Source organism: Macaca fascicularis, chromosome 14, assembly GCF_037993035.2.
Source record: "Macaca fascicularis isolate 582-1 chromosome 14, T2T-MFA8v1.1".
Lineage (NCBI taxonomy): Eukaryota > Metazoa > Chordata > Mammalia > Primates > Cercopithecidae > Macaca > Macaca fascicularis.
Genome location: NC_088388.1, coordinates 102673582 through 102688555, shown reverse-complemented (window position 1 = coordinate 102688555; position 14974 = coordinate 102673582). Strand labels below are relative to the sequence as shown.

Sequence of the window (14974 nt, the reverse complement as noted above, 5' to 3'; positions counted from 1 at the left end):
AAATCTTCTGCTTAGCAGGGAATGGGGGAAAGGAAGGGAAGATCTCCAACTAGAGGCTGAGAAGAGAACACAGTCTAGACTCACACACTCTTCCTCTCTGATTATTTCCAGCCTCCTAATCTGCAGCAGCCAAGCTCAAGAGCTGCTACCTCAGGACTAAAAACCCATAGCAGGGCGTGGTGGCATGCACATGTAGTCCCAGCTGCTCGGGAGGCTGAGCCAAGAGTACTGCTTGAGCCCGGGAGTTTGATCACTGAGCTATGATCGCACCACTGCACTCCAGTCTGGACAGCAGAATAAAACCTTTTCTCTAAAAATAAGTAAATAATAATTTTTAAGCGCCTTGCTTGGGGGTTGTAAGACCATTATTATTTTATTATTTGGGGTTCAATACACGTGAGCCACAAATGTCCTCCAGAAAGCCAGGTTCTGGGGCGGCCTGACCTTGAAGATGTGGGACAGGACTAAAACTGTCCAGTGTGTGGGTTTGGCTTTTGGGATCCCTTTTCATACTCATATCATCTCTTTTAACCATAAGCAATCATTGTCTTCTATCCAAAGGTCAGATCAACGGGTCAGTTGGTTCTTCCTCCCTGTGTCCCCCAAACCATCCAGGAGCAGGGGCTTGAAAGATTTACAACACTTACACTACTTCAACAGCTATTTTAGGTGAGTTTTGGCTCTGGACTTTTAATTGCATTCATTTATTCCTTCATTCATGCTGAATGGCCCAGCTTAGGTATGAAAATTGCCTCTAAGGCCGTGCGCGGTGGCTCACGCCTGTAATCCCAGCATTTTGGGAGGCCGAGGCGGGCGGATCACAAGGTCAGGAGATAGAGACCACGGTGAAACCCCATCTCTAAAAATACAAAAAATTAGCCGGGCGCGGTGGCGGGCACCTGTAGTCCCAGCTATTCAGGAGGCTGAGGCAGGAGAATGGCGTGAACCCGGGAGGCGGAGCTTGCAGTGAGCCGAGATCGCACCACTGCACTCCAGCCTGGGCAACAGAGCGAGACTCCCTCTCAAAAAAAAAAAAAAGAAAAGAAAGAAAGAAAATTGCCTCTAAATGTGATTGGTATTGATGAAATTCCTATTTGGAATACGTAATATGTAGACTACACAGGGAAAGCGATGATGGATAAAACAAATTCAGGTTACAGTATGAAGACTCTCAGTTTCCTCTGAGCTATCTATACACTGCCCTAAAAGTTCCCCATGGGAAATCACTTATGGTCTTATATGGAACAAAGACAAATTCTGAAGCCTTTGTAGCACCAGAGCATAGTCCTGAGATGAAAGAATCTGAGTGCTTTTAGTCATCCATGACTAGAAAGGAACTGGGACGTAGTAGGTACCAATAAATATTTGATTAATTAATGAAAGTCCTTTAGACTAAAATCTTGTATATATTTGCTGTATGCTGATATACATTTTACAGTTAGGTAATCATCTTCATCTTCATAACATGCATGAAATGATTGCTCTGTGTCCTGAGCTAGGCCTGCACAGGCATCCACCAATCTAATTTTTGCCATAGTTCTATGACATAGCTGCTATTAGTATCCTCATCTTACAGGTGAGCAGATTGAGGCTCACAAAAATTAAGTCACTTGCCCAGGCTTGCACTAGCACTAGTGAGACTCAGATCTATGCGATTCCAAAGCCCAGGTTCCTGACTACTCTGACTACTACATAAGTAGCCTATGAATTAAGGAAACTCCCATAAAACATTAGGATTCATAACTTAATAATTATGATCTTACTGCTGAATTTGTATTTGCTTTCATAATGCTCAAATTGGCATTTTTTTAAAGATAAAGCTGGGCACGGTGGCTCATGCCTGTAATCCCAGCACTTTGGGAGGCCAGGGCAGGTGGATCAAGAGGTCAGGAGTTCGAGACCAGCCTGGCCAATGTGGTGAAACCCCGTCTCTACTAAAAAAAATGCAAAACTTAACTGGGCGTGGTGGCACACGCCTATATTCCCAGCTACTAGGGAGGCTGAGGCAGAAGAATCGCTTGAACTCAGGAGGCAGAGGTTGTAGTTAGCTGAGATTGCACCACTGCACTCCAGTGGCACTCCAGCCTGGGCGACAGAGCAAAACTCTGTCTCAAAAATAAATAAATAAATAAATAAATAAGGCTTTTCCAGTTAGTGGTTATTATTCCCTCTTAAAATTAGCAGGGTGATTTTAGAAATTATAATCAACCATCATTCTTTGCTTCTAACATAAAGAAGCATCTTTACATCTAGAGAGTAAAACATAAGAGGCTGTACTAAGGTCTCTGTCAATTCTATCTTCACATGCTCGGCATCATCCCATTTTCTATTAAATGTCCTTTGAGAGAAGTCACCTGCATAATGACCATAGGACCCCTGTCAACAATGAAAAGGATAAAACTCATTGTCTGGAACTTCTGTGGCAGAAAGAGGCAAATTATTATGACATTATGTATAACAGTGTCATTATTTGATTTGTGGCAAATTAAAAAAACACATGACAAAGTAACGTAATTTAGAAAATCAAAGATGCTGGAACCAGCATACAATACCAACTTTCCAATTCTAAGAATATGAGGGAGGTGCTAAAAAGGAGGTCCCTGCTATAAATGGGCATGGGAAACTTTGGGGGTAACAGATGTGTAGTGATGGTGCAATGATTTAATGGATGCATCTATGTCTCAAAAGTTAGCAAATTGCATACTTTACAGCAAATATGTATGGTTTATTGTATGCTAATTACACCTCAATAAAATTATACGTTTAAAAAATCATATGAAATCAATCTCAGTTGGCTGAAGTTTTTGAGGCCATATATTAGAAAGAGATATTTAAACCAATTAAGATAGCCCATGTATAACTCTATACTGGCGTAGAACTTCACAAAATATGTTCAAATACTTTTTAAATTTTATTTCACACCAATCCTGTACACTGGAAACTGAAACTTGGAAAGAATAAGTTACTAATTCAAGGTCTCGAACAAAGATTTTAGATCATCTGACTCCAAACCTAATGTTCTCTTCTTTATAAAAAAGCAGACTCCTATGCTACTGTGGCCTTCTTTTCAACAGCAATGCTTTTAAAAGCATAATTTTTTGTCAATGTAAGCCTGGTCAGAGTAAGACCCATAGCTTCACTACACTATATTTGCACCATTGTCATTTCCAAATGGAGTTATTTACCTTGAAGTAAACAATAAAATGAAGCATTGAAGTTCATTTCTCAATATTCCCTTTCCATGAGAAGTGAGCACAATTGCCAATAAATGTCTGTAAAAAAAAATTGTGGCTATTTTCAAATAATTTGGAGAGTTTGCTATTTCATACAAGTCTAAAAGCAGGAGGCCAATATCGGGGAGCCATCTGATAAAGGCGGTATCTGCAACCACAATGCCCAGGACCAAATCTTTGACTCTAAGTAGACTTCAATGTTCTGTTCCTTTAGAGGGGAAAATAGAAGGAAAAATGAAATTAAACAAATGTATGTAATATGAGACCCTGTGGCCATTCAAACAATATTAAAATGTTCTATTAAAGAAATGTATAACCTAAACATATGTTATGAATAGCAATTTTTGTTAAAAGGTCTACAATATGCTAAAGATTAGTCAGTAGAACAGAAAGGGCTGCCGATACAACCCCTTGGGTTGTCCTTGGGCTATGTTATGTGGCACCAGAACTGCTGCAGCAGATGCAGTTTTGCACAGTGAGTGGGCCACCCATAAAACCAGACCCTGAGAGAGTGGTATGGCGGTGAAGGCTTCGAGTCTACTCCAGACCTATGCCATTGGCTCACAAATCTTACTTCATGAAATGGGTTTCACAATTCCCCCAAAGAACTTACTATCTAGGTGATTGTGGTCACTCCAAACTTTGATGGCAAGAATTACCTTACTCATCCTCCTCCCCTTCCCCTAGAAGCTCTATTTCAGGTGTCTTCCACTCAATAGGAGTTCAAAAGGTTATTTTTAATGGAACCATTCCTGTCTTATCAAAAGCACACAGCACTTGTCTCCTCATCTGGGACTCATTTAACAAAAAACAGATGGATAAACCTGTGGTTGTCCCATTTTGAGAAGAGGAGAATTACTGAACTGTAGAGAACAAGCACTCTGCTTTAAGTCACAAAATCTACCCAGAATTGCAAATTTCCCCATTGAGTGACATGTATAAATAAATATCTAAATGGCTAAAAGCATTAACAGAATTCACAATTGCAAGTTTTAGAAATGGAATCCATTTCTTTTTCTGCAAAAAGCTTCCCAATTAATAAGACTAGCTATGATAGATAATAAACCCCACATCACTGATAACAAAGCCTGTTGGTTGCGAATTTAACACTCTGCTATTTTATAGTCACTCTAATGAATACACAGTTATGACTTTCTTTCAAACATTGTGTGCAGAGACCGATTCAAGGATTCAAGTCACTCATGCCACAAAGCTATTTTCTATTCATGCTTCCTTAAAATTGCCCAAGAGAATAATTGGTGTGTTCCTTTCCTCTTGTGGTTAAACATAACTCTGCTATAAGTTAATAAAAGTGCAGATACTTTATTCATATTCAGAAGGCAGGCAGCAGCAGAAAAGCTCCTGCCACTGTGACTACAAGTCAGAACAAGTTAATCTAACATCAAATATGTATTACTGGGGCTGCTTCAAATGCATGTCTGGCCCAAAGCATTACATTGTAATCCAGTAGCAGTCACTGAAAGACAAAAGGAACCAGGATCAGCATCTCCCGACCAGCAAACGAATATGCCAGAGGAAGAGTGATAAAAGATTCCAAGGAACTTTTGGTGAAGAAACTCTTCTGGTCTTTTGAGTCAAAGACAGAAAGTAATTTCTTGAGAGAGCTGCACATTCATTAACTCAACCATATTTCTCAAATGCCAAGAGTGTACTGAGCACAGTCCTTAGTGGGTGGAGTAAACTTGAGAAGAACAAGTAAACCAAGGTATCTGCATGACTGGAACTTATATTTAGTTTGGAGAAATAAGAAAACAAAGCACATGAGAAACCTGGCTCTTTAAATCTTCTTCTTGATTTTCATGAGTCCTCAGATATTATTGCCCCAACCATGATCTCCTGGAACAGATTGAATCTGGATCCGGAAGTGGCTGGTGAGGGAGAAGGTAGACCAAGAGCAACTAAGTTAAGAAAGCATTTCAAGGATGGTAGACCAACAGCAACTAAGTTAGGAAAGCATTTCAAGGATGGTAGACCAACAGCAACTAAGTTAGAAAAGCATTTCAAGGATGGTAGACCAACAGCAACTAAGTTAGAAAAGCATTTCAAGGATGGTAGACCAACAGCAACTAAGTTAGGAAAGCCTTTCAAGGACGGAGTGGGCCAAATGACACTGAGAGATTAAGAAAAGGTGTAATTCACATTGGACTGGTGGTATGATGGTTATTCAGGGAAAGGTCAAGACAATTATTGTGAAAGGTTTGGGAATTTTTATTTTTTACTTTAAGTTCTGCGATACATGTGCAGAATGTGCAGGTTTGTTACACAGGTATACATGTGCCTTGATGGTTTGCTGCACCTATCAACCCATCATCTAGGTTTTAAGCCCCACATGCATTAGCTATTTATCCTAATGCTATCCCTCCCCTTGCCCTCCATCCCCCAACAGGCCCTGGTGTGTGATGTTCCCTTCCCTTTGTCCATGTGTTCTCATTATTCAGCTCCCACTTATAAGTGAGAACATGCAGCATTTGGTTTTCTGTTCCTGTGTTAGTTTGCTGAGAATGATGGTTTCCAGCTTCGTCCATGTCCCTGCAAAGGACATGAACTCTTTCCTATTTATGGCTGCATAGTATTGCATGGTGTGTATGTACACATTTTTCTTTATCCAGTCTATCATTGATGGGCATTTGGGTTGATTCCATAACTAAAGGAAAAGTGGACTCATAAGAGAAGTTAGTTTTAAAATAGAAAACTAGAATGTTTGCCTGCTGATGGGAGTGATCCAATAGAGAAAATTAGTGCAAAAAATTTTGGATAAACAAAAGCATTTATACATCAGGTATACAAGATTGTTCTGTTCAATGATGTTTTGCTATAACCTTGCTGAGAAAAAAAATCAACTCCCAGCCATGGCCACTGTTTTTGTGAAGTTTGCGTGTTCTCTCCATGTCTGCATTGGTTCCCTCCCACATCCCAAAGCCATGCCCCGTTAATTGGCATGTCTGAATTTTCCCAGTATGAGTGGCTGTGTGTGAGTGTTCTCTGTGATGAGATGGCCTCCTGTTCAGGACTGGTTCTCACCTGAACCGCCGGGATAGGCTCCGTGATAGGTCACCACCTACAACCTTGAACTGGAACAATTGGGCAAGTAATTATCTTACTTGTTTGTATTTATCTTTCTTAAAAGTGTAGCTCACATTTATTTCATTGTTTAATATTGGAAGTGTTTTGGTCTTTATTTTGAAGGTTTGGTGATGATTTTGTGACCAGAAATATGCTGTAGGAACTTAACTCTAGTTTATTTCAGTTAGCCTCTGTTAAGTTGATTTCCTTTCACATCGTTTCACTTATAATCGCAGCTTCCAAGAACCTATCAATGACATTAAGTGAGGACTAGTTGTATATGCCAAGTTGTCAATCTCTGCCAATAGAATAGTGGAAGCAAGTTAAGGAATGAAGCCCACAAATTCCCTCTTCCTCTCTCAAACTTGAGAAAGGGCTGGCCATTAGTCCTCCTTGATCAACTGAGTTTGAACTCTCTGCCAATATCCTTGCCCTGTTTGACCCCCAGTGTGAACTAAGTGGATATGTAAGACCTTACCTACTTTTTCTGTGCCTGTTCATTTTGTCTCAAAACAAAAACAAAGTGAAGGCTCATTAATGAGAAATCAGTGAAACAATAATTGATCACACACTTTTAACAGCTGCCTCCTCTAACAAATCATCATATATCTAACCCCAAGCCCAAACCACCACCACTGCACATGGCTCTGCTCTCCCTGTGTAGGCTCTTAGGCTATAGGTCTCGGGTCTCCTAAGTCCAACCCATTCTATTATGACCTTTTCTTTTCCACTGATGTGACAGTATAGAGTAGGTGCCTCTATTCCCAACTTGTAAATAAAGACAATCCCAAAATGACAGAATTGATAAGAGAGATACGATAAAAGCGATTTACAGCAAAATTTCAGAAGAAGAGAAAAGAAGAACTTGGCTAAAACCTAATTAGTAGTTTCAACATTATTTCAAAAAAGAATGTGATACAATTCCCAGACTGTGTGTGCCATGGCACCCTGGGTAGGCACAGCAAACTCATACAGGTGCAGTGGGATATTTTAAATTTTAGAGGAAACCAGCAAGTTGTCAGAAACAATGGCAACTGCTAGTTCTGGGACATCCACACTTTCAACATTAAACTGTGCTACATTCCTTTCGATGATGTCATATCTTTGCAAAGTTGGTTTTTAGGCAGTAGTTCTGATAAAAAGCAATTACTTTGTGAAAATCACTGTGGGACAGAAAATGAGAGTAGCAGTGTCCAATCTGATTCTGAGGTTTGAGGAAGTGCACAGTGTCCAACAGATACACACATTCTATTAGCATGTAATTGAGGTCATTTGAAAATGAAATACATTTTTTATTCAAAAAAAATGTATGTCATCATCAAAAAGAGGGTTACTGTCTCTGGGGCACAGAACCATGGAATTCAATGGGTAAATATTAGTGTTTGTTCCATAATGGGACCAAGGAATCCAGCCATTCAGTCCTGACAGCTGGTATATCCCAAAGGTAGAGCTGAGCATTTAGCCATCTTAGCCTGACATCATTAAAGACTTGAGCCACACTCTGTACCCAATAAATACATCATAAATCCCACCATAAATCAGCTTCTCATGTTAATTTATCTGCAGAAGACAATACTGTTCTCAGAGTAAGATAGGATTTTCTACTATTGGCGTTATGAATTACCTGTCATTCTTATTTATATGTCCATACCCCATGGGCTGGATTAGTGTGCGATTTGCCCCATGGGATGGTACACTGCACCCCAGAGCATTGACATAATCAGTTGGCTATATTTACTTAGGGTCAAGGAACAGAACTTCTGGGCTTGGGAAAGTAATATACTACATATATATATATACACACACACACATAGGTATGTGTGTGAATACATATGTTGTTATATGTATATGTTGTTACATATGTGTGTGTGTATATATGTTGTTATGCATATATGTGTATGTATGTGTGTGTATATATGTGTTGTTACGTATAAGAGACCACCTGAGCAGGCTTAGTGTGAGCAGAAAGGCTGTTTATTCACTTAGCTGCAAGTGGGCTGAGTCCAAGAAAGGAGTCATCGAAGGGTGGTGGGATTATTATTGGTTCTTACAGTTTTGGGATAGGCGTTGGAGTTAGGAGCAATTTTTTGGGGGGGGCAGGGGATGGATGTTACAAAGTACATTCTCAAGGGTGGGGAGGATATATTGTCACAAAGGCAGGGAGGAGGAATGTTACAAAGTACATTCACAAGGGCGTGGGAATGTCATAATGGCTTGACCATGGTGTGGCCAGCTCAGAGGACCTTACATATGTGTGTGAGTGCATGTATATACATGTGCATGTATATGTGTGTTTTGTGCGTATTTATATGTGTGTGTACACACACATAAAACACACATGCTAAACACACACATACCTGTAACACACACAAAAATACATATATACATATATATACATATAAATATATACACACATATTAAAGTGCCTGATACTTCTACACAGTCTGAGAGATAGTTTTTTCCCAAATATACCAGTGTCAGGGACTGTTTGATAATCTGTACTTTGCACAGTGGTCCATTTAACCTTCATGTAATTCTGTAAAGTGGGCACCAGATACATTTTACAGATGTGACAGAGAAGTTTTGCAATTTGCACAAAATTATAAGGTGTATATATGATATGCCCAGTTTTTCTGGCTACCATTTCCTTTGTAAATGAAATAAATCGTTTAGCCCAAGAGGATTCAGTTTCAAGCCTGTGTTTCCTTAGAACACACGCATACACACTCTAGCAAATAAAGAAATTAAATAAAATTCCAGCCTCTGTTCACTTGAATAATATTAAAGGAAATCTAATTTATGATTCATGGAGACACTACTTAAATATAAAACTCTTTCCTCTTCTAACCAATTCTCTCACACTCCGGTTTTCTCCCTAACTTTCCTCTTCCTCAGTTCTCATACTCTGCACCGCAGCTATGGCTTTTCCACCTTCCCTAGTCTATAGCCACTTTCCCCCTGGAAGTGGCCCCTTGCAATTCTGCTCTTACTCACCAGCCATGCTGAGTCCCTCTGGAAGCTCCAAGCCCGGTCCCCACTCACTCCTCACAGACAGAAGACCTCTGAACAGCCTCGGCAGACTAGTTCTCTCAAGCTGACCACTTTTCTACCAGAAATCCTCGTGGAGAATTTTCAATAAGTAATCATGTCTACCTTGTTACACATTTGATCATTCACATAGGTTTTCATTCATTCATCCGTAGCATGGAGAAAAATAAAAGTTGCTTTAAAAAACAAAAACAGATTTCATTTTAAAGGAAAAGCAAATGAACTTTGTTTAGAAAAAAAACAGTATGTTGGGTCATTTTGGTTGAAGGAAAATAGTCCTGATATGGGCCTCACATTAGCTGCAGTTACCACAATGCTTTGCACAATGAAGAAGGGCAAATTTTGAGCTTCCACATGACATTTCCCCGTGGAAGAAAGAAACAGTATTTACCGGGTGGTTGCTGGAGTTGAGAAATACCACAGAGTATTGTCTGAGCTCTGTGCAAAGGGAGCATCAGATCAGGAATGGCCAAGACACTTTTAAGGACAGATGTGGCTAATATTCAAGTCTCTGGCTGTGCTGTAAAACCTGTCGCCACCTCTACAAGTGCACAAATTCCTTTATGGTCCCAAATCATCTATATAAACATTTCGATACACACAGACTGGAGTTGGTGATACTCAGGGGAGTGTGGGGATGGGGGGCTTCATACAGTGGGGCAAAGGCCAGACACTGGGAAGTGCATCAGCCTTCCCAGAGCAGGTGTTGCCTGTGCCAGGTCTTCAAAAAGAAGAAGTGTTTCAGAGAAAGAGAACATCAGCTTACATAAGTCAGGGAAACACTAAACAGCTGCACCATTTTGGGAACAAGACTTTCATGGCAATATAATATAGAGGACACAGGCTGGTGGTTAACAACTCCCACCCTGTTAATCTGAAGACCTGGGTTCGAATCCTGGCGACATCAGTTGTGCTAGCTGAATAAACTTAGGTAAGTTACCTAAGCACACTCTGACTTCGTTTCCTTCTCTGGAAAATAGAACAATGGTAGAGTCTACCTTGTAGTACTGTTATGAAGAATAAATGTGGCAACATATGTTACAAGTACCTGGACCATGAAAACTCATAGTGGTTAAGACAATCATAGGTCACTCATAGTGGTCACTCATAGTGATTAAGGTCATTCACAGTGGTTAAGACAATCACAGGCTGATTGTGACACCTCTAAGGGAGCTTTCATAACAGAGCACAAAAGTATGGCTTTGGGCATTCTCTTTCCACTTTTTTTAGAAAAAGCTGGACCTAGCAGCTCTGAAGTGTGGTGTGAGGTTATTCAGGGACACAGTGTGCCTCATATTCTTTGTACCTTGTTGTGGATGTTCCTTTCCATCTTGCTTTTCCCCAATGTTGTCGCAGCCAGAGTATATTGAAGCCAAATGGAATGAATGAACAGAAAAATCAGAATGTCCTCTCTCTCTCTCCCCATAGCCAGTGCAGGGTCCCAGAAAACAGCCTAGGTTGTTACCCATCTCCACCCTTTTATGGGATCTAAGATCAGTATACTGAAGCACTGCCAAAAGTTTGTGAAGAAAATGAGGACATGTTTGGAATGGCTCGTAGTATACAGGAGAAAACTCCAAGTGCCATCTTTACTGGGAGCAGAACATTATATTGGGTCTTAGCTCAGGTCCTCTAGAAGACAGAGCCCGAGGCAGGGTTAAGGCAACAATATGCTTTATGTGGGAGAACCAAGCCACAGGCAGTGAGGATGAAGGAAAACAGAAAGCAAAGATGCAAAGCAATACGATGTGCCGTATGACAACACTGGCTTCTGCTTTACAACAAGCTGCTGACATAGCCAGCCACTCTGCAGGTATGTATTCTTGGCATGCAGAATACGCAGGGAAGAAATACACATTGTATTGGTCCACGAAAGAGAGGAGGGAAGCGAGTTTATCTGCCCAAACTCCTCTCATACCCTGTTTTCCCTTGATCAAGATTCCCCACAGGAGGAATTAACTTGCCGGAGCTTCTGAGTTGCATCATCTGGCCCCCAGGATATCAGTCAGTGTACAGTGACCCCACCAGGGCATTTTATTCAAGTCCAAAAGTTACTTGGCACTGATGAGATGCAACCAAAAGTATGGAGGGGTCAAAGACTAACAGTGTATCACTTTACATTCTTTCCACTGGCTTGAAACCTATTAGAAGTACCCTTTCAAATTGCTTATATTGTTAATAGGATTATTATACATAAGAAACAATTATATAGGCTCATATAGACTAAACGTTTCTATTAATATCACATCATACCTTCCTTATGCCACATTTGTCACACACATACACACACCCCACCTCAAAATGCATTCCTTTGAATAAAGGACTACTGTACCTCTAGGCGGGTACCTATGATGTTACATTTATCATCCAGTAGGTGCAGAATCAATCCCTCTCTTTTTTTCTCTCTCTCTCTTCTCCTTCTCTCTCTCTTCTTGTAGGCTATCTAGGCAGTCTCTGTGGACTAGATCTAGTATAAGGATCTTATTAAAGCAAGATCCAAGCAAGCAAGCAGAAGATTCTAGCTTCAAACATGAGGAGATCCAAGAAACAGCCTGCACTACATCAGTGGAAGGCAATACCATTGAGCTATGAATATTCAGCGTTCTTGTTCTCCATAGGGGAAACTCCTTTTCTAGATTGGTATCCTTAGAGGAATTTGATGCACACCCTTGCTAGGATAGTCTATATGCCAGTGAGTCACCTCCCATATGTTCAGCCCATATATGATTCACGCACATGAGAGCTTTGCTATTCCATCCATCTATCTGTAGGTTTTAGGAGAAAATAAGCAATCCTAAATTATGGGTGCTCACATGTGGTGGCTTTCTCTGAGAGCTGGGCAGTCTACATAAGAAGGGCTGATAAGGGCTGTGTCTAGGATTGGGACTGAGAGTCATTTGTTTACTCATACAATCTGCATACAGTGAAGCCACAGGAGAAAGCAGGTCAAGGACTCTGAGAAGTTGTACAGGTTTATGTCTCAATAGCAGAACTAGGCAAGGAGCAGAGTCCGCCTGGTTTTCCATTTTATATGCCTACTCTAAGACCATTCTGCCAATGATAGTGTTGGACCTGTAAGTCCTGCTGATAAATATACATCAGGGTAGCAAATGATAAGGGCATGAGATTTGAGGAAAGAGATGATATTATTTACAGAGTCATCCTCTGGTTTTATTCATACATTTTGTGAAATAGTCACCTGGATCAGAACTTTTTCTGAGAGACTCACTTGACTATTCCTTTTGGTTAGCAAGATACAACCCTTCTTCTTTATCTTGACTAAGACTCTTAACTAATAAGTAACAAAATTGAGTCTTGAGTCCAGCCCAGTCTGACTCTAGAACCTATACTTTTAACCATTAATGTCAACTTATATGAGTCCTGACAAATAGATGTTAAATGAACACCGAATGCAATTAAATGGTGCCTTCTAATTGTCTTCTTTGAGACAGCATAGCATAGTGGTTCAATATTAATTCAATAGCTATTTATTAACTATTTATTAGATAAGAGCAAGGGTTCTTTTTTTTGAGACAAGCTCTCACTCTGTTTCTCAGGCTAAGAGCAGTGGCACAATCCTAGGTCACTGCAACCTCAATTTCCTTGGCTCAAGAGATCCTTCTGCCTCAGTTTCCTGAGTAAATAGGACAACAGATGTGTTCCATTATGCCCAATTAATTTTTTCAATTTTTTGTAGAGATGGAGCCTTGTTATGTTGCCCAGGCTGGAGGAGCAGGGGTTCTCGATGAAGACCACCTATGTCTGTGCTGTCTAATATGGGAGCCACTACTAAAATGGGACTGTTGAACACTTCAATTATAGCTAGTGTGACTGGGGAGCTGCATTTTTAATTTTATTTAATTTAATTACACATAAAATTTTAAAGATAATTCAATTATTAGAAACATTCAAGTATGTTTGAAAAAACAGGGGTATGTGAATCTACATCTTCAACAATAAATTTTACAAAATCAAAATATATCAAGTATTTCAAGGGATAAGTGAGTGCCCACAATGAGATATCCAATAAATGTAAAATACATACCAGATTTCAAAGACTCATTACAAAAAAAAGGAAAGTAAGGCTGGGCGTGATGGCTCATGCTTGTAATCCCAGCACTTTGGGAGGCCGAGGCAGGTGGATCACCTGCGGTCAAGAGTTTGAGACCAGCCTGGCCAACATGGTGAAATCCCGTCTCTACTAAAAATACAAAAATTAGCCAGGCGTAGTGGTGCACACTTGTAATCCTAGCTACTCGGGAGGCTGAGGCAGGAGAATCACTTGAACCCGGGAGATGGAGGTTGCAGTGAGCCAAGATCACACCATTGCACTCCATCCTGGGTGACAGAGGGAGACTCTGCCTCAAAGAAAAAGGGAAAAAAAAATCTTATTAATAATTTGTATTGTTTATATGTTAAATTAATAATATTTTGGTTATATTGACTTGAATAAAATATCACAATTAATATCACCTCCCATTTCTTTTTCATCTAATGTGGATACTATAAAATTTAAAACTACATGATTGGCTAATACTGGCCTAGATTCAACTCCTAACTTTATCACATATAAGTCATGTGCCTTAGCAAGTTATGGCAAGTTTTACCTTTTTTTGCCTCTATCTCTAAGTCTATGAAATGGGGCATAGTATCAGTACATATGTAATGAGTTGTAGTCGTTAAGTCAGTTAGGGCCTGACACATGGTAATTTCTCAATAAGGGTTAAGTATTATTACTACTAATGCTAATTGTATAAACATGCTATATATAATCTCAAAACTGATTTTATTATTTTAATGGAATTTCATTGAGAATAGACCTACAGGATTCAGAACATATATAAGTATGAAGAGTGCTTTGCTTAATGTTTTAAGCATTAAAACAATCTTTATTTGGGCAAGGATTTTCAAGGGAGATTGTAGTTGTCATTTAGATTAATAGCTAGAGAGACTTGGACTTTTTTTTCTGGCAATGCCAGTGTCCCTCTGACATTGTGGGGATTTTTGTGCTGCTGCTACTTGTTTGCAATTTTTATTATATTTTGACAAAGAGCTTTGCTTGCTCGGAGCTATTGAAATTGTAAAGCAGCAAACATGATGGGGTGACTTATTTCATCCAATTCTCAATAGCCATTGCAGGTGTTTTGTCTCTTTATGAAAAATGCCTGTTGAATTATAAGGTATTATTCACATTATCATTGTCTGAATAGTTCCTTGAGGGAGAAAATTTGCAAGTTGAGAAAAAATAGCACAAGGACAGAGGATAGAGGGTAATGGGTATCTTCTTCCGGAGTCACCTGCCTCATAAAGGGTTACATACAATTCTCTTCCTAGAAACTGCCTACGCCACTTTTCCAAGCAATTCTCTAAATTAAGATAGCATTATTTTAGGCTTTTCAAAGACTTCCTAAATAACCACAAAATAAACATTCTTGGCTATAGAAATATGGGGATTCATGTGCTATGGCAAACAAAGGCTTTCAGATGTGGTTTCTGTGAGCAGACAGTCTACAGTTGGGTGGATAACACAAATACCTAAGCGTCATGTTAAGCCACAGAGGGATGCCAGGTCCAGCGTCTGGCGTAGAAGGTGCTGCAGGAGCACAAAG

General features: G+C 39.9%; 1 long non-coding RNA gene across 3 annotated transcripts in view; it reads right to left on the bottom strand.

Moving 5' to 3' along the window:
* Positions 1 to 13745, bottom strand: part of LOC123568702 (uncharacterized) — a 178861-nt gene extending 165116 nt beyond the window's left edge. For all 3 annotated transcript variants that reach the window (XR_012423658.1, XR_010580976.2, XR_006692170.3), the window contains exon 1: positions 11698 to 13745. This is a non-coding gene — a long non-coding RNA (uncharacterized lncRNA). The remainder of the gene's footprint in view (positions 1 to 11697) is intronic.
* Positions 13746 to 14974: the final 1229 nt, after the last annotated feature.